This window comes from Macrobrachium rosenbergii, chromosome 6 (genome assembly GCF_040412425.1).
Source record: "Macrobrachium rosenbergii isolate ZJJX-2024 chromosome 6, ASM4041242v1, whole genome shotgun sequence".
In the NCBI taxonomy this organism is placed as follows: Eukaryota; Metazoa; Arthropoda; class Malacostraca; order Decapoda; family Palaemonidae; genus Macrobrachium; species Macrobrachium rosenbergii.
Window position 1 is genome coordinate 19,513,115 of NC_089746.1, and position 26,208 is coordinate 19,539,322.

At 37.8% G+C, this 26,208-nt stretch overlaps 1 protein-coding gene across 17 annotated transcripts in view; it reads left to right on the forward strand.

Moving 5' to 3' along the window:
- Positions 1 to 2,212: 2,212 nt before the first annotated feature.
- Positions 2,213 to 26,208, forward strand: part of LOC136839275 (popeye domain-containing protein 3-like) — a 465,954-nt gene continuing 441,958 nt past the window's right edge. For 14 of the 17 annotated variants that reach the window (XR_010853282.1, XR_010853283.1, XR_010853281.1 and 11 more), the window contains exon 1: positions 10,115 to 10,593. The gene's annotated coding sequence lies outside the window, so the exon portion shown is untranslated. Of the gene's footprint in view, positions 2,488 to 10,114; positions 10,594 to 26,208 lie in introns of those variants that run through there. The other 3 variants (XM_067105086.1, XM_067105088.1, XM_067105090.1) reach the window with 2 other exon arrangements.

The window sequence follows — 26,208 nt, forward strand, 5'->3', positions numbered from 1 at the left end:
ACCAGTCCTTGTGATTGGAATGTCCGGTACGCTTGTTTGTCATTTGTTTAACAACAGCGAGGGCTGAATGTGCATAGTAAGTCTTGAACATGACAAGAATTATTTGGAGAGATTTGTAATCTGGGTAAGTGCATTACGTTCATATGTTTTCATCTTTTTTATTAGGTCTTTATTATCGAGCTAGTTTGCTTTATTCTGCATTTTTGTACTTTTGTGCATTTAGATTTATTTTATTTCATTCCTTATAGTCGTTTATTTAAACCTCTAGTAATGGTCATACACCTTCGATTTCATTTCAAAATGCTAAGTCTATATATACGCGTGCAAGCGTGAATGTAAGATTACGTATGCATGTATGCGTTAGCGTGTCCTCCTCCACCGTTCAACCACGGCAGCCTTCTCGTCGGAACATCATCAGAATTCTGTATGATCATCGAATCTAATTAGTAGGATGACAAGGGCTGGTCAGTACCTTCAAGCTCAAGTGGTTAACCCTCATCTTAACCTTGGGAAGCTGCCGTGGTGGCAAGACGGTGTCTTTCGCGCACGAGCGCGCGTACACACACACACACACACACACACACACACACACACACACACACACCCGGGGGCTGGGGGGAGGAGGGAGGCAGTTACTGATCTATAGTTTTTGGAACAACTTGGCTCAACTCTTTTTTTAAACATTTTACTACATATTATATACAGTGATTAAGTCCAATTAAAAAAGCTGATTTTCTTTTCCTCCAGAAAATTCCTGATAACCATTACCGTATTTTGCGCATTTTCGGCGTGGGCTTCTTTAGTAGCTTACTGTGATAGTTGGTATACTTCTGCAATCCATTTACTAGGATTTCAATTTCAAGGTCACTTTCATAATATGTCCACAAGATTTAAAAAAGAGCCTATTTTGGTAGATATTCAGGGGCATATTCAACGAAAAACATTGAATGCGAATATCAAATCTTTTAAGACCAAGGCTTATCCTTAGCTTCACCAACAGTGTATCTAGTACCAATATTTTTTTTTCCAAACGAAACTAAATTAACCTTAACGAAACTGGTCAAAAGAGGAAATCATGCCCTTTCAGTCACAGTGTTAACATATACATAAAAAAACATATAGTATAGAATTGGGTGTAATTCTCAATAAATTGCTAACAAAACATACGAAACATACCTTTACAATGATGGTGCCAGGATTAGTACTCTCTTAATCCTGGATGGTGCAATAATGATTAACCAACTACAGGTAATTTTGTTTACGTACTACAAGCCAATCGGGAGCAAGAATGGCAAGCTCAAGCACAATGAATTTGAACAACAGAAGACAATAATGTTCTTAATGTGATTGTGAATCATGTCTAAAACAGTCCCATTTACCTTTAATAAATATTTTTATACGAATGATTGCAGTATCGCCTACCTTTTCAAGGAGCGTCACAGGGATTCTTGTGACAGAAAATGCAAGGTGAACAGTTAGGTCCCATTGGAGGACAGACTTCACCAATTTCTTTTTGAGTAACCGCTTCTGGTCGACATTTACCCCAAAAGGATACTGAATCTTTAACAGGGGAGCGGATGTTTGGTGTCTTGTGATGCTCTTGAGTGGGCTTCGAGTTTGGAAGTCTAAAAATATAGCAGTCATCCATCCATAAAGAAAACAATATGGATTTATCGTTGCTAAATAGCACGCCCATTTAAGGTGAAATCATGCTTGCTTGATCGCTTATCAAAGTGACAGGGTTGGCTTCTATGAAAACCTCAACTGCCCCAGGAAAAGCTGACCATATGGGGTACTGTTGGTAATAATATTATAGTCCATTTAGTTTTTTTTATATACGGAGAATCCTATGATGTGGAACACCATTGCATGCATGTATCCATCTATTTATTACGTCATATACTTATTACAACGGGTGGATGAAAATAATCATTATCCATATATCGTTGTTATATAATAGCTACAGTAGGCTACTGATACTGTACAAAATTACTCACATTTTGTAAGAAATCTGATTTGCACTAAGATATATCTTTTTACACTATGGTAAAATGGATTAACAGTCAGATAAATGAAATCTGGAATAAAAAGAGATGAATCAGAAATTCATGATATATTCACCACACTATATACAGTAAATATGGTAAAACTGGCAATTTTCGAGAAACAGTACTAAGAAGTTTTCACCTGATTCTGATCATCTAATGAAGATAAACGCAGAACAACTTCGTCGCTTGGCAGTAACGGAACGATTTTGGTCCTAATGTTTGTTATCATGACTGTGGTTAAACAGAAGTTTCAAGGGAATTATTCATGTCGAGATTTTGTCATGCTTTGAGTTGCTTGAATTGTACAAATTTTGTGAAGTATCTTCTTGATTTTAAAGTGAATTCACCAGTGACCAAAGTTTGAATATCCTAGGCCTAGGGTTAATGCCGTTCGGGGCCTCGTGAAGCAGAGTTTACAGAAGCACAACTCCTCTCATACGTAAGTATTCAAGTAAAGCATTAATGATTTTTTAAATTTTGGAATTAATTTTCTTAGGCCGTGAAAAATAGCTTAAACTTTTATCAAAAATAGATTTCCCGTAGGCTAGGTTACGCTAGCCTAAGTCAAGCTGTGTTCACCTTTTTCGGTAAAACGTCAGTTTACGATGTAGTTTAGGTGAACTTTAAGTTTGTTTCTGACGAAAATGGTTGGTTTACTTATTTCTGTTATACGATAGTGTAAATCCAGCTTTTGTTGAAGGAAGAAAATTACAGTAGGCCTGATAAATCTGTTGCATCCAGATTTAACTAAACCTAGAGTCTCACGCCCTTCATGACTCAACTGGGAACTTTGTCCCTCTTGGCCTCAGTTTAACATGATCAAGAGCACAATAAACGGTAGAGTAAAATACAGAGATGTATCCTATCCTAACCTAACTTGGGGTTTTGGGTTCTTGCTGACTGTGCTGTCTTTAACCCCCAAACTTTAGTTGACCTATGGCCTCATAAAATGCAGAGGATAAGTGTTTGCATACATATGGTTACATAGATGTCATCTTTATCACTAATGAAACATATCATGGTTAGACTGTATGTCATACCCTTTATTACTATCCCCAGAGGGTATTGGCAGCCCATGCTCCTTCCTCCTAATTTTGTAATTTCTATATGTGACCCCCATTACGTTTACTCACAGGGAGGTCTTATTAAGTAAAGCAAATAGGCCTGTGAGGTATCAGAAAACTTTTTTATATATATTTTTATTTGATATTTAAAATCTCACCCCAATCATCCACTGTTTTAAGAACCTATACAGGACTTCAGATATGGTGTTTTTTCCAGAATGCTGTATATAATAAGTTAGTTACGATCAAGCAAGCCATGTGCTGACATGGGTTCTTATTCCTAGAGCATTGAGAGTGAAAATTCAACAGAGCAAAGTTTCTCTTAAAAGATTCCTTATAATATCTTTCGAAAGTCACGTTGTGGTCCATCAGTAAAAAGATGTTAGTCTAAAATGGTGTGGCTATGATTGAAGGGTCCAAATAATCTATGAAATTGACACATTGTATTGGACAAAATATAGATGGAGGGATGATTCTGCCTCGTAATGAGATATTCTGTCTTTGGGGAGACTTGAGTGGAAATGATGAATACCTAGAATGATGTCTTCACTGTACATAGCGGAGGTTCCTTTTCCACAGCTTGGCCTCTTTTAATGGCACTTTTGAACTAGAGAGTAATTTTTTGACATATACTGTATAGTGAGCATAGGTGTGGTAGGTACCTGTTTGAAATATTCGTTCCTTCAGTATGGTCTTATGTGTTTAAAATTTCAAAGTTTGTCCAGATTATCCGAGGGCAGGGCTCATAGAAGAATAAAATTGTGGACAGCAATGTTATACTTTCAAAATGGGGCGGTATAATAATGATATTAATAAAAATGGTAATAGTAAATTTTGTAATTGTGGAAAAAAAAAAGCCATTACCATTGCCATTACTCCTGTTGCAACAAAAGGAGGACCTATATTGATAGTAAATGCTGAGCTCCTCAGTAGGGGCTACAGGGAAGTTTATCTGAACCTGTTCGTCACACCACATTATAACTGATATAAGCATATATGAAATAAAGGTTTATTTCATACATGCTTATACAGTCTCTATTACCAAGCAGATAATCACCTGCATCAGTGCTGTATGTCAGCTACATTTTAAGTAGTAGGCAAAGGCCACTGGTGTTACTTCCATTGTGCTATTCAGTAGGTAGGAACCTTGAGGATTAGTTTGGTGCAATGGATGAATATCCTTTTTTTTTTTTTTATTCTAGATGTTTACTGTATTAGGTTCGTTTATCAGGTCATAGCGGCTGACTTTTGGAAACCCAGAGCCTATAGATTTTTTTTAAGAGTTTGGTTGGTAGTCACCATGGTTTCCTCTCTTCACAGTTTAATCGTAATGAGCTGTATTTACCAAGAACAAATAATTAGAAAACAAAAGGGATAGAAGTTCTTGTTATTTTAACCTTTTTACTTTAGAACGAATGTAATTAGGCACATTTAATTTTTATTTTAGTTTCAAACCCGGTTGCTGAAGGACAAAATGCTTGTGTTCAAATATCAGTCAAGTTGGAATTGGCAGCATGTTTATGCATTTTCTCGAGAACTGACAAATATATGAAAGTCTCATTTTGTGAGATTAGCAGTACCTAAAGTTCAAGTCCATTGATTATGTACAGGATACTACCTCGAGATTCTTCATTCTTTTTTTTTAATTTCCTAAAATCTAGTGTAGAAGCATGCAAACTTATAAACTCAACTCTGCCAATTTTTCATTGACAATTCTAGACTCACGCACTGTCGTTTTAGGTCAGACATTTGAAATATGACCAAACCAGGAAATTGGAATTCCCTTTACAAACCTGATTCAGTTTAGATAACGTCACTATAATTTCAGGTTAACAGTCGGGAAACTGATATACATAAGGACGTCGTTTAGTTGGGAGATAATTTATACAAAGTTCCAAGCCTTTTGATTTAGGAATTAACACAATCGTTTTTATTGCGCCACAATATTGAAATCTGCATCCCATTCTTTCATTGTGAGGACCGCAGTACAAAAGAATTACCTTTATTGTTCGAAATTTCATTTTGTTATGGATAAATCATTAATGTAATTTTGTTTTGGCAGACTGGATTTCATTTTCTCTCTTTTTGAAACAGTTTGAATGACGAGGTTCTATTTTTTCTGGATCTCGCATACTTGCCTACATCTGGTTGTGTATACTCTGCATAAACACAGGCTGTACGCACGTCCACTGAATACGTCTAGCATGTAAACGTGACTGTCTCGTGTAGTCTCGTACTCGACATATTCTTAAGTTTCCATCCTTTTCCCCAAGCGAGAGTCTCAACTTTCCTCAACGCATCTAAATTAGATTTGCATCATTGCATTAGGCTCCCTATGATCACTGGAGAGTACATGATGTGATTTTTTAAAACTTAAATCACTCGTACCTGTTGGAAATGTTTGAAGGACGTGAACACATGGTACGTTGATTTTTTCATCGTATTTTGGAGGAAATTCGTCCATGGAATATTCCTGGAAGACCTTTATCGATTTTGTAATTGGATTCCATTCGACTTCAAAACGTCGATGTGTCAGTCGGCTCGAGGTCTCTTGTCAATATTTTAGCTGGTACCGAAATAGTTGAGCATTTGGGAAACTTGCATTTTATATATATTATATATATATATATGTGTGTGTGTGCGTGTGCGCGCGCGCGTGTGTGACTCGTTACATACGGAATTACAGATACCTTTAATACTTTACATATGTTCAGAAAGGTATGGCGTACGTGTGATTTTCGCTTCACGAACAAAACAACATTAAAAACGTGTTCCTCGTAGGGGAGTTGCGGCGGTAGAGCACCTCATGCTGTGCACCGTAGGCATTATACTTAAGGTTCTTTGCAGCATGCCTGCAGCCCTAGCTGCAACCCCCTTTCGTTCCTTTTACTGTACCTCCTTTCATATTCTCTTTCTTCCATCTTACTTTCCACCGTCTCCTAACAATTGATTCATAGTGCAACTGCAAGGTTTTCCTACTTTTACACCTTTCAGACCTTTTACTGTCAATTTCCGTTCCAGCTCTGAATGACCTTGTAGGTCCCAGTGCTTGGTCTTTTCCCTAAATTCTAGATTCAATTCATTTCAAATTCTCCATCCTAGAATCATGGGAATTTTGGGAAGTATCCTTTGGAACGCCTGTGACATCAAGAAACTCCTTATGATAAGTGAATATTACTGAGAAAATTTCTCAGGTTAGAGTTTAACATGATTTTGTACAAACACACACACACATATACACAGTATATTATATATATTATATATATATATTTGTGTGTGTAGGTGTATGTGTACGAACGTATAAAGTCTCGAAAACTCCAATTAAAGAAATTTTCTCAGTAATATTCACTGATTATGAGGAGTTTCTTGATAGCCAAGGCATTTCAAAGAATATTTCCCAATACTCCCACCACTCTGCAGGAAGGAGAGTAACGTCCTATTCATAGAAATGTCAGTATGACGAGCTGAGGTAATTATGTTTGTGTTTTCTGCAGACACGTTTTCGGTGTTTTTAATGATGTGAAGCATATGACGTACCTGTTTGCGGATGTCTAAAGTATGGAAAGTATTTTTATGTCCATATATATTGATATTATGTGTATGTGCATATATATATATATATATATATATATATATATATATATATAATATATATTTAATATATGTCTCTCTCTCTCTCTCTCTCTCTCTCTCTCTCTCTCTCTCTCTCTCTCTCTCTCTCTCTCTCTCTCTCTCTCTCTCTATATATATATATATATATATATATATATATATATATATATATATATATCACTGTCTAAAAAGGCCCAAGTTCAGAAACCTGGCTTGGGTAGTTGCTCGTATCATTTATAATAGCTAATTTGATATTAGCAATAAGAAATAACAGAAAATTTTAGGAAGAGTAATTAAATTGGTCCCTAATGGATGTGGCATAGCTTGTGTTTCAGATAATTTTGCCCATTTAGTCCATGAATTCCGTGTTACATCATCATCATCGCCTCCCTCGCTGAGCGACGCAGATATATTTCATTCTCTTTCACTTCCACAAATCTCCACTCATTTCAGGACTCCTGTCTCATCGATCACATACTATTATCCCCCTAGGTGGTGCGAAGGACATATTCAAGCCATCTCCACCTCCCCGTCATCATTATATCCTGTATATATGGGGCTCTGTTGGTATATACTAGTAGGGAAATATTTGTGAATATACGTATACATACATACATACATACATACATAAATATGTATGTGTATGTATGTATGTATATATATATATATATATATATATATATATATATATATATATATATATATATATATATATATATATATATATATATATATGCCTATATTATGTATTTCCACGTTCTTTCGTCTACAGCTGCCTTCAAGATAAACCATTGGAGGGGTGGGTAGAGCTCTCGGCTAGCACGCTGTTGGCCCAGCGGTCGACTCTCCGACCGGCCAATGAAGAATTAGAGGAATTTATTTCTGGTGATAGAAATTAATTTCTCGTCATAATGTGGTTCGGATTCCACAATAAGCTGTAGGTCCCGTTGCTAGGTAACCAGTTGGTTCTTAGCCACGTAAAATAAATCTAGTACTTCGGGCCAGCCCTAGGAGAGCTGTTAATCAGCTCAGTGGTCTGGTTAAACTAAGATATACTTAACTTTTTTCAAGATAAACCACCTATGCAGAGAACCACAGTATCAGTGTTTCATATGCATACACAAGACATAGAAGCGTTGTGTTGACCCCCGCTCTACAAACTCAGTGTTGTGGAATCCAGGAAGTCAGAGCAGTAAAAGATAATATGGAAGGTGGAAGAACCGAAGCGATCTATTGATATAGGCATTTGGTAATAAATGTGACGGATGATTATGGGATGAGAAGAGAGGTCATTCACAGAATAGATGAAGCTGGGAAGGTAGCAGCGTGTATGGTAAAGCTTGAATGTTAAGAGAGATTGTTGAGCCATTTCTCCTTTATGTAAATAAGGTTTGGCTGTCGAGTGCACGTAAAAGGAAGAAGGTTAAAGCCGTTGAGATGGTTTGTTTGCGTTTCACGTAAATTGGTAATGATTGTAAGGTTGAGGAATATGTTGATACAAGGCAGTGGTAAGAAGGGCAGTACAAGTGAAGAGATAGATCAGAATGTTGCAGATGGTTTGGTTACAAGCTGAACAATGAAGGACGATTTGGCAGTGAATAAATAGTATAATACGAAAGCGTTGGAAGGAAGAAAGGAAGGAAAACCTACATAATGATGAACAGAGGGAGCTGAAGTGGTATTGGAACCAAATTGCCACAATATCTGGGAGTGGAAGCAACTTGGGAGTGTTCATTGCACTACTGATGAGTGTTCTGTGTAGGCGTGGGGTAACTCATGTTAATATTTTTACTCATGTATTCTCATTGATTCTGCAGGTAAGAGATGAATGTGGCAGTGACTTGTATTGAGTTCTTTTTCTTTCTGGAGCTAACCCCAATTAGGGGAAATGGCTTGCTCACTCTCCAGTAGCCTATTGCAGAACATGGGTTTACAGAATTTACTGTAGGAATATCATATTTATTTATTTATTATTTATTTGATGAATTTAACATGGAGAACTTAAAGATTTTGATTTTTAAATGGAGAATTTTAAAGTAATTATTTTTGAAATAATTATTTTAGGAATTAGAGAGTAGAGCTTTTGAGAGAGAGAGAGAGAGAGAGAGAGAGAGAGAGAGAGAGAGAGAATAGTAATAGTTTTGAGTAAATTTACTACTTCACAATGCCATCCTAGAATACTATAGTGTCCTAGTTTTTTTTTACGTATCATTGGACTTTATTCTATTGTATGTAGGAAGTGGAATATGAATAGTAAAGGAAATGAGTTTTCATTTGTGGAATTGCTCCATTGTCATCGCTTTTTCACAAACCATAACTGATTTGCATTCATTATATACAAGATCTAATATATTAGTTATCCACGGATTCACAGTTAGTGGTATTTAGTATTCATGTTTGTTTCGAGTCCTTTGTGGACCAGTCTCTTGAACGCTCTCTCTCTCTCTCTCTCTCTCTCTCTGCAGTCACCCCTTCAAGCGGAGATCTATTCATGATAGGTCTTTTCCTTCCTTTGTTGCTTTTCTATTCCGGAAGAGCTTTGGAAAAGTTGCAATACGAAGATGGTACTCAAAAGGGAGGAGAGTTTATTTTGGGCAACTCCTCGTTTCATCTGGGATCGTGTGCACACTCGTCCGTGTGTATTGTTGCACGTTCCTCTTACAGTATCAATATCTCCTTTGCCGCGTCAGAGATGAAGAAAATTCTACATCGCTACTTCTTGTGATCATGCTTTCCCCTCTGCGTGTTGTTGTGCACGGTGTGTATCCGTCTATCTATCTATCTGTCTGTCTGTCTGTCTATCTATCTATCTATCTACAGTATATCTACCTGTTCCACCACCCGAGGGGAAACCGAGCGACAGGTGTCCGCTAGAAAATGGTATGATCGCCGCCTCCTATCAAACACCAATATTGATCCGGGCGGTGTATAGATCGATACCTAATTAGATAAACACTGTACTTACGAATTTCCTTCTTTCTTTACATTTTCTTAATTTCGATGTGCTTTCGGTTTGGCGCATTGAGGAAGCATTTCCGGGACTCGGATTTAAAGCAGAGTCTACCGGTTGTATGGACATCTGGCAGCCGATTTTCAAACTGGAACGAGTGGAGGAACGGATGGGAGGAGGGAGAGGAGGAGGAGGAGTAGGCTGCAGTCATGACAGGGGATTTTGTCAGAGCCTATGGACTTGCGGTGATGGTAATGTTCATAGATTTGACGTCCGAGTCCCGGGATGTCTGCAGAAGGGGTCGTCGCCATCCCTTGTTATCGGCTTTGGCGTCGTCCATGTATCGCAATACAAGATTCAGCACTTGGCTGAAAGGGGTCTGAAGGAAGAGGATGAGAAGGGGAGGGGATGCGGGGGGTCATGGAGAGATGGAGTGTCTGGCAGGGTGCGCAGATCTTGGGTCGTGTGCGCCGGCCACTTCATAGATTTTTTGTCTCTTGTCATTGCTCTTTATCTTTCGCCCTTGGAAATATGGTTCTCGTTGACGGAGCTCTGACCGTCCGCGAATGCGCCGGTCCGCATGCAAAGGCACCATCCGTTTTGCATCGGATCGTCCTCGGAAATCTACTGTAAAAGGACCGGTCTATGGGCTGTTGTGGGTGGTGGTGCTAGGGTTGGTGTAGGGCTGTCGGGCCAGCCAGCGGCGCCTACTGAGGCCAGCAGGAGCAGCAGCAGCAGCAGCAGCAGCCACCACCACCGCCGCCTCCGTTACTGGCGAGGGCCGAGGGAGGCGAAACCGCCGACACGAGCAGGACGGCAGTGCAGTGTGTGTTGTGTGCGAGTGTACATCGCTGAGTTTTTGTTGCGTGACCCCACTTCGCTAAGCACTGACACTAAACCCTCAAAGGCCCGCCCGCCGGTAAGTGATTCTGGGTTGACTTTGTCTTTGACACCGTCAAGTTTTCTGGGCTGGAATATTTATTTTGCTCTGTCTGTACGGACTGGCTGTCGTTTAGAACACAGTTTTTCATTTAAAACCCTTAGGTGACAATGCCATCGAAGCACATTGTTTCCCCCGTTCCACAAAAGAGAATGTAAATCACAGTGATTACCATCAGTGCCTTTCGAGTGACGCTGGGTCACCTCAGTCATTCTTCCTCTTCTTTTTCTTCTCCTCCCTCGCACTCTCTCTTCTCTCCCTCTCCCTCCCTCCCTCCTCTCACTTTTTCCCCTTTTCCTTTCATCTGAATTGTTTTCCCACTGTGTCTTCTACTGTTGATTCGCTCAATCGAGTTGCATTCAGTTTTCATTAGGACTTTCTTCCCACGACAAGTTGGTCGTCCTTATGATTTGAAAATCATATGTGCAATTTTATTACCTTCTCTTCCAGTGGTGTACGTCAGTTGTGACAAGTCTTTCCGTTTTGACTTTATACACCTGTAGGTCTCTGTTGCAGCTTTGTTGAATAGGTTTAGTCGGCTATGTTACTTCTGTCTTCCAACTTGTTGCCTTTTGTTGGTTTTGTGGCTCCTCTTCATGTTACTTTTCAGTGCGTTCGACCCCGTTTTTGTTAGTGAGTAGGCCTGTGGAACGATATTTGTGGCTTACATATATATATATATATATATATATATATATATATATATATATATATATATATATATATATATATATATATATATATATATATATATATATATATACTGTATATATATATATATATATTATATATATAATGCAGTATATAGCCTATATATATTTTTTTGTGTGTCTCTGTATGTCTGTCTGTCCGTGTTTACGTACTGTTGTAAAGACCATTTTTATGAAATAGTTGTGCATTTATTCTTTCGTTAATATTAAGAAATGAGACATGCTCATACGCAAATTAACACGCATACACAACACTACGTTTGTGAGTGTGTCTTAACGATTAACTTTGCTGGTGGTTGTTAATTGCGGGCCAGGCCGTTATTTGTGCAAGAAATTGACGTGTTGCTTGAAATCCCTTCCTTCGCTGAAGACTTAACTGGACCTGCTAGAATGAGCCTGCAGTAAATAAATATTACAAAACCTGCCTTTCGTATACCCACTTTTTATGTCTGTATCTGATTTGGTTTCTCCGTTCTTTACTGTAAAAATAAAGAAAAATAATTGAAATAGAACATAATTGCTCTTGCCTAAGGTTGGCAGTTACCAACCACAACTGAAGCCGCATACTGTGACCGAATAACTAACTGAACTTTGGACTGTAATGATGCGTATTTATTTACTCTTTCTGCACATTTTTTACATTATTTCCGGAACAGACATCAATTATAGGTCTGAGTAGCTTTCCCAAACCGGTCTATGTAGCGTAACCATCCCTTCGCATGGGCTGTGTTTGCGTGTGGGTAGACACTTTCCCTAAAAGGGCGATAACTATGACAGCATTCTCATCCCACGCATCACGAGGTCACAATGGGGCGTTCGTATAGAACGTGTTACACCGCCCCCCACCCCGCACCCCATCTCTTCGTACCGGCTAATCTGCACCCGTAGCTTGTTTAGCCCCGTCAGACTCGTCGTCGGTGACAGTGGCCATACTTGTTGTAATGCCAGTGTATTATAGTATTAAGTAAGTCAGTCAAACGTTCTATTTCCTAATCTTATTGGGTTAACGCTAAATGTCTATACTAAATGACATTCATTATCTGTTGTTGATCTTGCTCCGGGCTTCGTGGAAAGGGCTTAAAGGAGCGGGTCACGGAGATTAGGAGTCTACGGTAGGCCTAAAATTGGGTATGTGGAAACTGCAATATTAAAATATATCCTCAATACATAAGCGGTTGCTGTTTCTGAAAAGCCCTTAGTCTGTAGTGATCATCATCATCATCATGTTTAATAATGATCAAAGTTTAATGTAGAAGTTCATCTTCACCTTCATCCTTAACAGTGACATTTGCCTAGCGTGTCCGTAATTTATTTCACCACTGAAGACCAAAGTAAAGTTGCCATATATGAGGATCTTCCTTTTCCACATCCTTGTACCCTCCCACCACCATCACTGTTATTTTCCTCTCTCATCTCGGCCATATACAGTTTGGTGTAAGAGGTTACTTCGACGACGTGTGTGTGTGATGCTCAACGAAGACCGTTTCTTTCAGGAAAACAGAGAAGGCAGAGGAAAAAAAAGTGAGAAAGAATAACTATAAGTAGTGTTCTGAGGAATAAATCTTTGGAAGATTTGAGTAATTATGTTAAATAAAAAATCAGGAGGATGTTCCTGATAATGGTATATATATAAGGAAAACGTTCTACAAAAATGAAAATGAAAAAGTTTATATTTTTGTTGGGAATTGGTCAAGGTAATAAAATAGAGCGATATGTTGTGAATGGTACACATTGAAGATAATATGAAGCTTGCCACGAAGAGCAGTTAAAAAACGCGCACCCGGGACCACAAATATAAAATCGCTCATCCGATTGACAACTCCATCAATGAAGATTAAAATCGGCATCGGTTATTTGACAGCTTGTTTGACTTACGTATCCGATGTCACGATCATGTCACGATAAGCAAGGTAATGATCCTCCCGCATGTGGGTTATTGAGTTTGTGAACGCCAGATGTCAACAAGCTGCAGATCACGGCCAGATAAATCGTGTAATTCGCAACGAATGTGTCAACTGTTGCACGTTAATTTTCATCGAACATTAGACTTGATAATGACGTGCGGAATACGGTAGTAATTTACGCTGTGAATGTGAACTGAGAACTGATGGAGATTGTGTCAGTGCGCAGAATAAGTTGTTTGCTTATAAAACATGCAGATTTAACTTCTACGAATGGAAAATTTGTTGTAAAGGAAGTGTTTTATTAATATTATCACCTTAGTTTCTGTATATTTTTAACTTGTGATTATTTTTTATTACTACTTCAACTTTCATTGTTATTGTTTGAATTTGCATATTTTTTTGATTATTATTACGTGTGTGTCGTTACGAAATAGCTTTTAAGTATTGTAAGAGTTGTCATGTTTGTGGCTTGAAGTTACGTAACATGACAAATTACAGGGGCATATCCGAGGAGAATTACATTGAGAAAGTGTGGGACCATGTTTTAAAATCTTCCCCGCCTTGTAATTGTATCTTGAGTACCCGGTAATACTACAATGGCGTGCAACTTGGTAAACGTTGTCATGTACATGAAGCACCGTGTACACGAATCTCTTTAAATGAAAGTGAAACTTGTCGTGCTTGTAGGATCCAAGACATGGTAGTAAATGTTGTCAGTGATAATGACAGATTACTAATGAATGCGAATTGTAATTAGTAGTAAATGTTGTTAGTAACGACAACAGATTACTAATGAATGCGAAGTGTAATTAGTTGGCTCATTATAGAATTTTGGGGGTTAATTGAGATGAGACTTTGACATGCTGTAACTGATGAATTGATTTGTTTCTGTTATGAACTTATGACGACAACTCACAAACGATTGATACGTGAGCAGATGAAGAATACAAAGAAGGTATCTGATCACCGCCAGTGACACAACAACAAACAGAAAATAGGTAAAAACAGACTGTCGAACCCATAGTAGTGCGCAGTGTGTAGGCTGAATTTTTGAAACGTAAGTATTCGTAATCTACTTTATTGTAACTAAGAAAAATAACATGATCCCTGTGTGCCTCTTCGCTCACGTGAACCGCTTTGTTAAATGAACGTGCCTTGTTTTCACCATTTTCTCCTAAAAGTGGGCGTGGCCCTTTATTACACAATTGAACCTCTTTTTTCACGAGTATTTTTTTTATGTCATGAAAATGACCCAGGATATACTATATATATATATATATATATATATATATATATATATATATATATATATATATATATATATATAAACAGTATATATATATATAGTATATATATAATGTGTGTATGTGTTTGTGTTTATAAGAAAGTATGTATGTTCGTGCTTTTGCCCAAAATCAAACCGGAAACTAGCAAAGGGACGATACGACCTCTATGAGCAACTTTATCTAGGATGTTTCCCAAAACGAGGACCTCTGTCCGTAACCAGAAGAACGACAGTATTTATTTAACAAGTTTTATTGATCTATTCTTCGAATTGCCTGTATCAGCATTTACAGTAGAAGTGAATTAGGTAAAGTAAACGATGTGAGAAGTTTTACAGACATAAAACAAACATACGGACAGGTAGGCACTTTACAATCACACCGACTTCGGACAAACTTTGACCAGAAAAGCTCGCTTGAGCCTTTGGCTCAGACGAGCTTATAAAAAGCTGCTAGACTAAATGTTGGCCTGTGCTCAAGAAAGTAGCACAATTGCTTATGAAACTCCCCTGGCTCACTATCGGCGCGAAAATCATCCTCAATATAGATCGATTAGTGTTGAGGGCAGGGTCTTGTACTTGCGCATTTTTTGTAGGGTTTAACTTTATTAAAGTATAAATTCGGTGTCTTCAAGTTAGATTACTGGTATAGTAAATTCATGGTTATGAGGAAATGGTCCTTTATCATAAACACACACACACACACACACACACACACACACACACACACACACACACACACACACACACACTCAAGGCGATCGTCTAACACTGTATCGAAACCAAAGACCCAGGTTCGAATCCTGACGCAGGTACAGTTATCAATTGTAATTCGCCTTGCAAACAGTTGTAATTCCCCCTTAGGTGTCAGTTATTCCCAAGGAATTTTTTTATATATGTGTTGTATATATATACACACAATACATATAATTATATATATATATATATATATATATATATATATATATATATATATATATATATATATATATATATATATATGTATGTATGTATGTGTGTATGCCTACGTTATATATATATTTTCGTATGTATGTAACTGCAATGTTTACCATACGATTGTGGCTTTTAGTTAAACATGAAGGAATGACTGGAAGTGCTGTAACGTAAGAGCTGCATATCCGTGGCTGTTAGCATTCTTAGAGCGTAACAATAAACTCATTAGAAGTACACATTCGCTCACATAAGGCATCTTGTAATAAATGAAGGAAGGCTTTATTTGGACTTGTATGGCACAGACTTCGTATTGTCTGAGTGAAAAGAAACATTCTCACTAGAGATAGAGAATATGGTGAGAAACCTGTGCCAGTAAAGAGCAGTGGAAGGGAAGGTTTGTCGAAGGAAGCTATGTTAATCACAGTTGTTTTCCCTGGCGACAAATAGTGACTCATTTATCTGTTTACTCTCGTTCATTAACTCAAATATTGATTCGCTTTTGTGTGTTTACTCTGATTCTGTAGCTCATTAACTTAAATAGTGATTCGTTTTTGTCTCTTTACTCGAATTCTCTAGTTCATTAACTCAAATAGCATTCGTTTTTGTCTTTTTACTCGAGATACCTCGTTAAGTAACTTGAATAGTGATTCGTTTTTGTCATTTTACTCGAGTTCTCTCGCTCATTACTCGAATAGCGATTCGTTTTTTGTTTTTTCCCTCGATTTTTCTCGTTCATTAACTCAAATATGGATTCATTTTTGGTTTTTACTCAAGTTCTCTAATTCAGTAACTGAGTGGTTCGTTTTTATCTATTTTCTCGAGTTTTTTCGTTCATTAACTGAAACAGGGATTCGTTTTTGTATTTTACTCGAGTTCTCTCGTTCTTCACTCAAATAGTGATTCATTTGACTTTTTCATCGAGTTCTCTCGTGCGTTACTCGAATAGCGGTTCTTCGTTTTTGTATTTTCCGTCGGGTTCTCTCGTTCATTAACTTCAATAGGGATTTTTTTTTTTACTCAAGTTCTGTCGTTCATTAATTCATAGTTGTTGCAGCTTAAGGTAATTCCTAATGAATCACCACTCGTTTTGTACCAGTTTCCGTCCGAAAGTTCGAGCCATCCATCGTAACTTGGCGTGATGAGTGTGGCTACCAAAAAAAAAAAAAAAAAATGAGAGTGTGAGAGATTAGGTAAACTAATTAACAGGTTTTTCTGACGAAGTTTTTCGTGGTTGTGTAGGCCTATCAGAGAGAGAGAGAGAGAGAGAGAGAGAGAGAGAGAAATGCTGATTGTGCTAGTGTACATATGTCGAAAACTTTATAGTACTTAGCCGTGTCCCAGGCCTGTCTTTTCCCGCTAGATGAGAGTTCACTGACATTCTTACGTAATATAAATGAACCAATTTTACTTTGAGGTTTTACCTCGAGCCAAAATTGATCTCTGGAGGATGAACAAATTGAATTCCTCAGTATGAAATAATGAGAAGAAATGATGTCTTAAGACGAAACGGGTAACTGACAGAGCTTTGGAGGAGGCTTTTAATTCTGTTTTACTGCGGGTCTTCCCTGTCTTTATTCATATGTATAGTACGATTGTCTCGTTTGAGGAAACTTTTTAATGTTTAAATTTTATGCGATTTGTGTAAGATGTTATCTGTTGAGAGTTTTGTGTTCTGTAGAATGAGTGTGGTCATTGAATACAATGTTCTATTTAATATTTACCTAAATGATCTAACTTGGTTCTTCCATGTTTAAAAATAAGAGCTTTGGATAATTTTTAAAATAAGTTTTTAAGAAGGTATTGTTAGAATATTGTCAGTTACCGTATGGAATCAATGTTAATGATTGTTGCTTTCTATTTTATCGTATTTTTGTATCCCAGGCATAACTTAAGTTTGGGATGCGTATTGTTGATGCTTTCGAATTATGCTTTGTCGTATTTGCAGCCATGATTCAAGTTTTGAATGCTCTGTTTTTTACGTCCTCGAATTTGACCTTGTTGCATTTGCCAGAATTTTAGTTCTTTACTCTTGTGCAAGTGCACAGCAAACTGGGAACTTGACATCTTGTAATAGGCTGTCTAATGTTGTCGCACGTTCTTATAACGCTCTGCACCGTATGTTGGGTAGTGCCGTCAGTGCACCTCACGTCGTGCACTGTAGGCATTACTTAAGGTTCTTTGCAGCGTCTCTTCGTTCCCCAGCTGCAACCCCTTTCATTCCTTTTACTGCACCTCCGTTCATATTCTCTCTCTTCCATCTTGCTTTCCATCCTCTCTTAACAATTGTTTCACAGTGCAACTGCGAGGTTTTCCTCCTGTTACACCAGTCAGACTTTTTACTCTCAATTTCCCTTTCAACGCTGAATAACTGCATGGGACCAAGCGTTTGGCCATTGGCCATTCCATTCCATTCCATTCCATTCCATTCATTACAATGCTTATGTTATGATATTCAACTCATATATCTTAAAATACTTTTTGGTTTTTAATTTGATGATAATGACCGTTATATGGTTACAGTAATCACTGTCGAGATGGCAAAAATTACCAGGTTAAACCTTCGTGCAGAACATTTTTTATAAATTAAAATTTTCCTTTAAATAATAGATCCAACTGCCGTCTTGTAATGATAGTTGTGACTTAGAGCTAATTAATGCTTTGAATGAGTTGCATGATAGGAGGAAAGGGTATATGGGCCTGTGAGGGGTACAATGGTGACAAGTTTGCAGTAATCATACGCATCCCTTGACATAGATTCGCTATCTCATTTATGTAAACAATTGTTTATTATTGTTTTTCTTGTTATTTTTCGCTGTTTAGTGTTTTTATATTGGAATAAAATATATTTTCCAATGAGCGGAAATTTGGGAAAATTACTTGATAGTTTGCTCGTTTTAAAGGCCAGTTCATGTCGGGTGGCTAATTTCAGTTATTATGCAACAGTCTCCATCCCTGTAGTGTTGTATAAACCCCTTAACATGCACCTTGGTATTGATCCCTCTCTAGCCGGTATGCTTAAAAAAAATGGGTTGGGTTTCCTTTTGATATCCGTATAAATCTTACTAGATAGCTACTGTACATCCGAGGGAGACCATAGACAATAAATACGAGATCAATCTTGTTTAAACCGATTGCAGAGATGTTTTAACTTGTGAGCCAAAACTGCTTCTTTAAAATTTAAACGTTAAAGACTGTGTACGAATGTTAGCGTTGGGTGTTAGAATGTACGACGTGGAGATGGTGCAGGTGTTGCTGTAGAGTTTTGTTCCCCATAATTGGAAGTGAAGTGAATGTTAGCCTTAATTGACCTCTGGAATAAATCCTTCAAGTGGCTTAGTCATTGGCGTATGAGGCTGAACTCTGCAAAGTCATGACTGTCTATGAGCTGATGTCTTAAAGTACTTTTACTCCATGATTTACTGTACGACTTGTGCTAGTCTGCTTGTAGGTTTCAGTGTTGGACAGCAGTCTGTACTGCCTTCAAGTGTAAAAATTAATTTTTGCAGCCAGTTAACAAAAGCATATCTGAATATGTTAGAAAACTTGGTTTTGTTCTGGGAATTTCCTGTATCTGTAAAGATGATGGTACTTATGTCACCATCTTCATAATTTTTTTTAAAATATTGTTATTGAGCTTTTTGTTAGCACCGTCGCGGGATCTTTTTATCTTGGAGCAAGTGTTGTTAACTTCCTACTCTCAATCTTTGGTAATTATGAATCATAACACTGTCTGAAGATGGTAATTATGAATCATAACACTGTCTGAAGATGACGTACTTAGCAAGTATTTATTAATTCATGTCATTAGCGCTTGTAGGTCTATAGTATCCCCTTTTTGTTGAGACGCCACGATTTCGTATTTCCCAGGAGCACATAAAGGCCTTCCATTCTTTTCATATGGGACTGTGGAACCATATTTCTGACACTCCTAAGTATGATGATGCTCGTAAGTTTATGAGAGGCTTTAATGCTGCTGTAAAGGCCCCAGGAATGCCAGATGATTTCAGAAGAGGTCTAGGCCGATGGCAGTTTAATTTCCAGTTTCGAGACAAAAAAGCAGTCATGATTAAAGATATTCGGTGTTATATGAAGGGGAGAAGTACAGAGCTTATGTGGATGATTGAGTTTTTTAAATGTAAGTCCTGATGGAGTGTTCAAGAAATCTCAGTGAAAATGAGATAAGGATATTCTCTCTCTCTCTCTCTCTCTCTCTCTCTCTCTCTCTCTCTCTCTCTCTCTCTCTCTCTCTCTCTCTCTCCACACTAGTTAGAAAGATTCTTTTTCAAGTGGATTAAAGTTCGAGAAATGTATTTCCCAGGGAGGAGGGGAAAAAAAAAAGAGAGAGGAAAACATCGTTAGGCTTATCGGGGATAGGGAGGATAGAGTGGGGCAAAGCCCCCTGATCTGATAATGATGATATGATAGTGATGAAATTTCCCGCGGGAGGGCGGGGGTGGGGGGGGTTGCTAACGGGACGGCAGGCAGGCAGGGAGGCTCTCCTCCCTTAGTCTCTGTCTTTTGTCTAAGGATCGCAGAACCGAAGATCTCTTAACTTTTTAAAAGCTGCAACGGGAAAGTTTGACAAAGTTGTCGCTAGATGGCAGCAGGCGCAAAAGCATCTCTCTCTCTCTCTCTCTCTCTCTCTCTCTCTCTCTCTCTCTCTCTCTCTCCGGCTGGTTAGGGATCGCTAACGGGACCGATGCGACGGTGGATGTTTTATGCAAGTAGAGACCGAATTAATGGCATTATTCAGTTGGTGTTGTGCCAGACGCCCAGTGCTTCTACAATGATGTCTGATATTGCCGCTGTGGAAGCTACGGGAAAATAGTACTTACCGTGTACTCATACACGAACAGACACATATATATACATGTATATATATATTATGTATGTACAGTATGTATTTAATGCATGTGTGTACATAAATATAGAGCGGATGCAGAGTAGGGAGAAAGGGATAGGCATGAGAATTCATAACCTTTCCTAGTAACACTGAATATCCCTGTCTCCGTACTGTGCATACTACCCTATATATATATATATATATATATATATATATATATATATATATATATATATATATATATATATATATATATATATATATATATATATATATATATACATATGTACATAAATACATACACCTGAATGCATGCATACATACATAAATTCATACATACACAGTCTATAGCAACCGATGCACAAATTATTCATCAACCTTCAGTTCCGTCAAAAGAATTGCTCACATCCTACTAGTGTACGTTGCTCGTCTAAAATATGGAGGCGAGTAATACCGAGGCATCAAGGGCTTTTTATATCTTTACTTCTCCAGTTATAAGTGTTGAATTAATTAGTATGAATATTGAGTGCGGAACCAGTTTGGATCTAATTGGATTTGGTAATAACTATTTGCAACACGAATTAGGTTTTTCGTTATGTTCGTCGGTCAGTCTGACAGACGGGGTTTCCTTTATTCATGATTTTTTAGTTTTCTGTAAAAGAAAACTATTGAGGTGGCTTCGTCTGTCCGTCCGCACTTTTTCTGTCCGCCTGCAGATCTTAAAAACTACTGAGGCTAGAGGGCTGCATATTGGTATGTTGATCGCCCACCCTCCACTCATCAAACATACCAAATTGCAACCCTCTAGCCTTATTAATTTTTATTTTATTTAAGGTTACAGTTAACCATAATTGTGCTTCTGGCAGCGATATAGGATAGGCCACCATCGGGCCACAGTTAAAGATTCATGGGCAGTGGCTCATACAACATTATACCGAGACCACCGAAAGATAAATCCATTTTCGTTGGCCTTAATTATACGCTGTAGCGGATGTACAGAAAACTCGATTGTGCCGTAGAAATTTCGGCGCATTTTTTACTTGTTTCCATTTGGGGTGGGTGATGTCTCGTTGACATATCGTGCGTTGGTTTGTTGTTTACTGTGTTTCAAGTATGAAAATATGACTATCAATTAGTGCATCTGCTTTGGGTAGAGTTAAATATGCGCAGGAACTTCCTAACTACTTCTGCTCTCGAAATATTTTGTAATCCCTTTTCGCTTTTTTTTTACTGTAGTAAAATGGAAATTTTTACATATCTCTTATCCTGTCATACATTTAGAGTTTGGATTTCTTGATTTTCTGATTCAGTGTAGCTGAAATGCGTGTTTTTTTGTTTTGTTTTTGCAAAGTAATTCTGTCAGTCGTAAATGTTGGAGATTCAGCTTTTACAATATTATTCCTCATATTTGGCATAAATTACAATTGATACGTCGATATTTACTAGCTCATATATATTCTTTATGGATTTGAGGTGCTGCTTGTAAGCAACAGGTTTAATATTACACATCGATTGTCAACAGTCCTTTATGAATGAAGTAATTTTAACAGTGTTGAAATTTTAGAAATCACGTCTTTTCCCAAGGTAATTTAGTGTCATATAAGGAAGAGTGCGCATAAAAACACGCTCTAGGTGTAGAAATTTTAAAACACATTGTCAAGAGGTACAAATTTTCTCACTGAAAACATTAGAGCAAATGAATTGCAACCAGTTTGGTGATGATAAAATGTAGGATTAAGGATTGGAGGAGTGTAACGGAAACCGGAGGTAGAAGTAGAATTATGTATTGGAGCGATTTTGCAGTGCTGTTGCGTACTGTGGAAGGTTATGCTTGACCCATTCAGCCTGCTTATTTTTGCATCATTATATTCCTGTAAAGCTGATTTTTTTAATGGTCAGTGAGACAGGCATCCTGATGTCCTCTCCTAGCCCAGGCCCAAAGAAAACAATAAAGGGAAAGAGAAAGGAAATTTTTAATATTTTCAGGGAAATAAGAGCAGGAGGAGAATTCGAAAACTTGGTTGCAGTGTAACTTTGTAATCTTAAGAGGATTACAGGTACCACGGAGTAATATTAGGAGTCGAAGAAAAGAAAGTTCATTACAAAGCTTTTAAATCACCAGCCTCAGCATATGAGTGGCCGTAACATGAACCTTAAAAAGGAAAAAAAAAGATAATGATAGGGAAAAGAGGGATGGAAGAATAATCCTTGAATGCCGATAATAGAAGCAGTGGAGTAAGTGTTCTTGTAGGCTATATACTATGCAGTTGTATGTTTGTACACAAATACTCAGAGAGAGAGAGAGAGAGAGAGAGAGAGAGAGAGAGAGAGAGAGAGAGAGAGAGAGAGAGAGAAAGGTAGATATGTGCACATACTTCATTAACGTATGTCATTTTATTTTATATACCATCAAATAGTATAATTTTTCGAGAATGTTTTATTTATGTGCTTGTATTAATGGTATTCACACCAGCGTGAACCACCTATTCCTGTGAATTATTAGGGGTGATATTGTAGCAATTATGCCCAAATGGAGATGGAACGTCACATATATAACCAAATGGAAATTATCTATCTCATTATTGTTTTTTTTTAAACTGACCACTTAAGTTTGTGGATATTCTTCTGCACAAGCAAAATGGCACGACAGTTGTGATTTATTGTTTTCCGTAGTTTCATACTCTTATTGGAATTACTAAAAATTACAAAGTCAAAGTGGACGAAATTTTTATAGGAGTTATTACTCTTTCCTATTTATTTTAATCGTTGGTATTTTCATATTGCTTATTTTCTTGTAAAGCCATTTTTGAAATTGTCACTCCATTAGAGGGAATGATTCCAGATCGCTGGCGATGAGAGGGAGGATATGGAAACTTATTAGAGGTATTACCGTCCCTTTTATGACTTGCAAAACAAGAAGAAAGGGGAATTCTTCAGTATACTTTTAACTAAATTAACATGTATCGAAACAACATGTATATACCCCATAGAGGGATAGTGCCGTCAGTGCACTTCACGCGGTGCACTGTAGTCATTATTTCCGGTTCCTTGCAGCGCCCCTTTGGCTCCCCAGTTGCAACCCCTTTCACTTCTTATACCTCCATTCATATTCTCGTTTTTTCATCTTATTCTCCACCCTCTGCTAACAACATTTTTTCTTTCAATTTTCCTCTGGCGTTAGCTGCAGCTTCCATTCTTTTCTTTTACTGTGCCTCCATTCATATTTTCTTTCTTCCATCATACTCTCCACCCTATCTGAACTTTTGTTCCAACACTATTTTCAGCTGTGAATGACCTTATAGGTCCCAGCTCTTGGCCTCTGGCCTAAACTTTATATCCCAATTCCTTATCAAATATAGAACCAAACCTTACCTTAAGGCTGTAGATAACGATTCCCACGCGCAATCCAAGCCAGATTCTGATGTGTGGGATGCCGTATCACAGTCACACTGTCGAAGCCTCGAGTGATCTACTTTATTTGAGTTTGTCGTTGCCTGGATGTTTTGAAGGCGATGTCAGATGTCGTAGATGAGGGATTTTTAAGGGATAGAGAGGAGTTGGGGGTGGGGGAGAATTTGATCGCGCTTTTATAAGATATGTTCAGCCTTCCACCCTTCCTTTCTCTTGTCAAAATATTTGTGTAATTCCACTGAAAAGTTTATGCTTACTCAATTTTTTTATTTGTTTGTGTAATGGTTCTTTTTCACATGAATAAAACCGAATCCTCCTCCTCCTCCTTCCCCTTACAGCTGTAGTTGGAAAAGCGGAATGCTACATGCCCAAAGATTTCAATGAAGAAAGCACCCAGTATGGAAAAAGGATTACAGAATTAAAAAATAATCTATTAAAAGTATATAACAAAGAAAGAATAGTCTTAATAAAAAGTAAACTCGATGAAAACAAGTAAAAAATGCGCCGAAGTTTCTTCTGCACAATCACGTTATCTGTACAGCATAAAATGCTGTAGGAAACTCTCGATGTGCTGCAGTATGAAACTCTCATCTACGAATGGGCAGAGCTCAGTTGCTCCCCAGATGCGGTCAAGTGAAGCTGCGTCGGCGGCTGGCACCTCTAGCAGTGCCAGACGCACGATCGATTGGAGGGTGGATGATCAACATACCAATTTGCAGCCCTCTAGCCTCAGTAGTTTTAAAGATCTGAGGGCGAACAGAAAAAGTGCGGACGGACCGACAAAGCCATCTCAGTAGTTTTCTTTTACAGAAAACTAAAAACTACGTAATGTGTTGTATGTAAATCTGTTCAACACAGAAACATTTGCACTAAGATTAAACTTCTGAAGTTCCTTCGATTCCAATGCATGGTTAAGAAGATCATTCCATAAATTTGGGCACAGTTGAAACAGTCTACAAAACTCTTTTGTATTTAACTTCATAAAAGGAACGGCAAGACTTCGCTTAAGTGACTCATTTTATTTTTTTGTTGGGGGCGGGCAAATGTTTTGATTTCAGTCAAATTTTGACCTGAGGAATTTTAGCTTGAAATCAAAATCGCCCTTCCTCTCTCTCTCTCTCTGTCTCATAGAAATAGGCTGTACATCGTATTCTACCGATTGTAGAGCCCCAAAACCTACCATAGATTTTCTGGCTATCGGATGTTCAGGAGAGCGTTAAGAACGTTTCAGGTATATGAAAAAGCCTTAGAATTATATCCCGTTGAAGAACTCAGCAGTAGTAGGAATTTTGGTGATATGGAAGTTGGAGTAATAGTCTTTTTGTGTGAATTATATGTATTTTTTTTTTTTTTATGGCAAGTAAGTTCCGTTAACGAACTCCTGAAGTTGTTTGAGCGTTTAAGGTAAAAGTAAAATGTTATAAGAATGATAATCATGTTGTGTTGTTTTTGGACGGTTTAAGTTACCGTTACTGGAATGTTTCTTTTGCTGTGGTATTTATAGGGTTTGATTGTGGGTAGAGTTATGGATTTTTTTTAAATACTAACGCACTTTAGTTTTTACAGTTTTTACAGTGTGACTTTAACAAATATGTACAGCTGGAATATATTAGATTCAGCTCCTCAAAGCGCGGAATGAAAGAAAGGTCTTACAGCCCTGTGTTCTTTATGAGTGAATTTTCAAAAATCCAAGTCAAAGAGAATTTAATAAAATGAGTCTCGATTTATGAATGCTGTAGCGTTTCGACCTTTTCCTTTCCTGTGTATTTCAAGGGGTAAGGTTGTTCGCCGCTTTCACTTGAAAGAAATGCATTACGGATAAGTAATAATGCCAACATTAATAATGGGTAAGAGTAGCCTACTACTTCAGAGAGAGAGAGAGAGAGAGAGAGAGAGAGAGAGAGAGAGAGAGAGAGAGAGAGAGAGAGAGAGAGAGATTCATGTGATGCACTGCATGGCTAAATTTGGTCCGGCAGGCTTATGATTTCATTAACCAAAATGGGTCGGTTTTTGTTAGTCCCGTATTCATTTGTAAATTGGGTATGGTAATTATCTGTGGGCGTTTTTAGAAATTTGTATTTCTAAGCTGTTGGCATCCTGAAAAACCACTGAATCCAGCAGTTCTGTTATTGAAACATTTTTATTTTGCTCAACTTTAGACCTTGTCTCGCCTCGTAGTCAATTGCTTGTCATGTTGTACATCTGTAAGACCTTGCCAGCTGATGTTCAAATATTGTGTCAAGGTTATCTGAATGGTCAGGTGTGAGTTCTTTCCATGTTCTTGTTCATCCGATACTGTTCTTGTTCATCCCATACTGTTCTTGTTCATTCCATGCTGTTCTTGTTCATCCCATACTGTTCTTGTTCATTTCATGCTGTTCTTGTTCATTCCATGCTGTTCTTGTTCGTCCCATACTGTTCTTGTTCATTCCATGCTGTTCTTGTTCGTCCCATACTGTTCTTGTTCATCCCATACTGTTCTTGTTCATT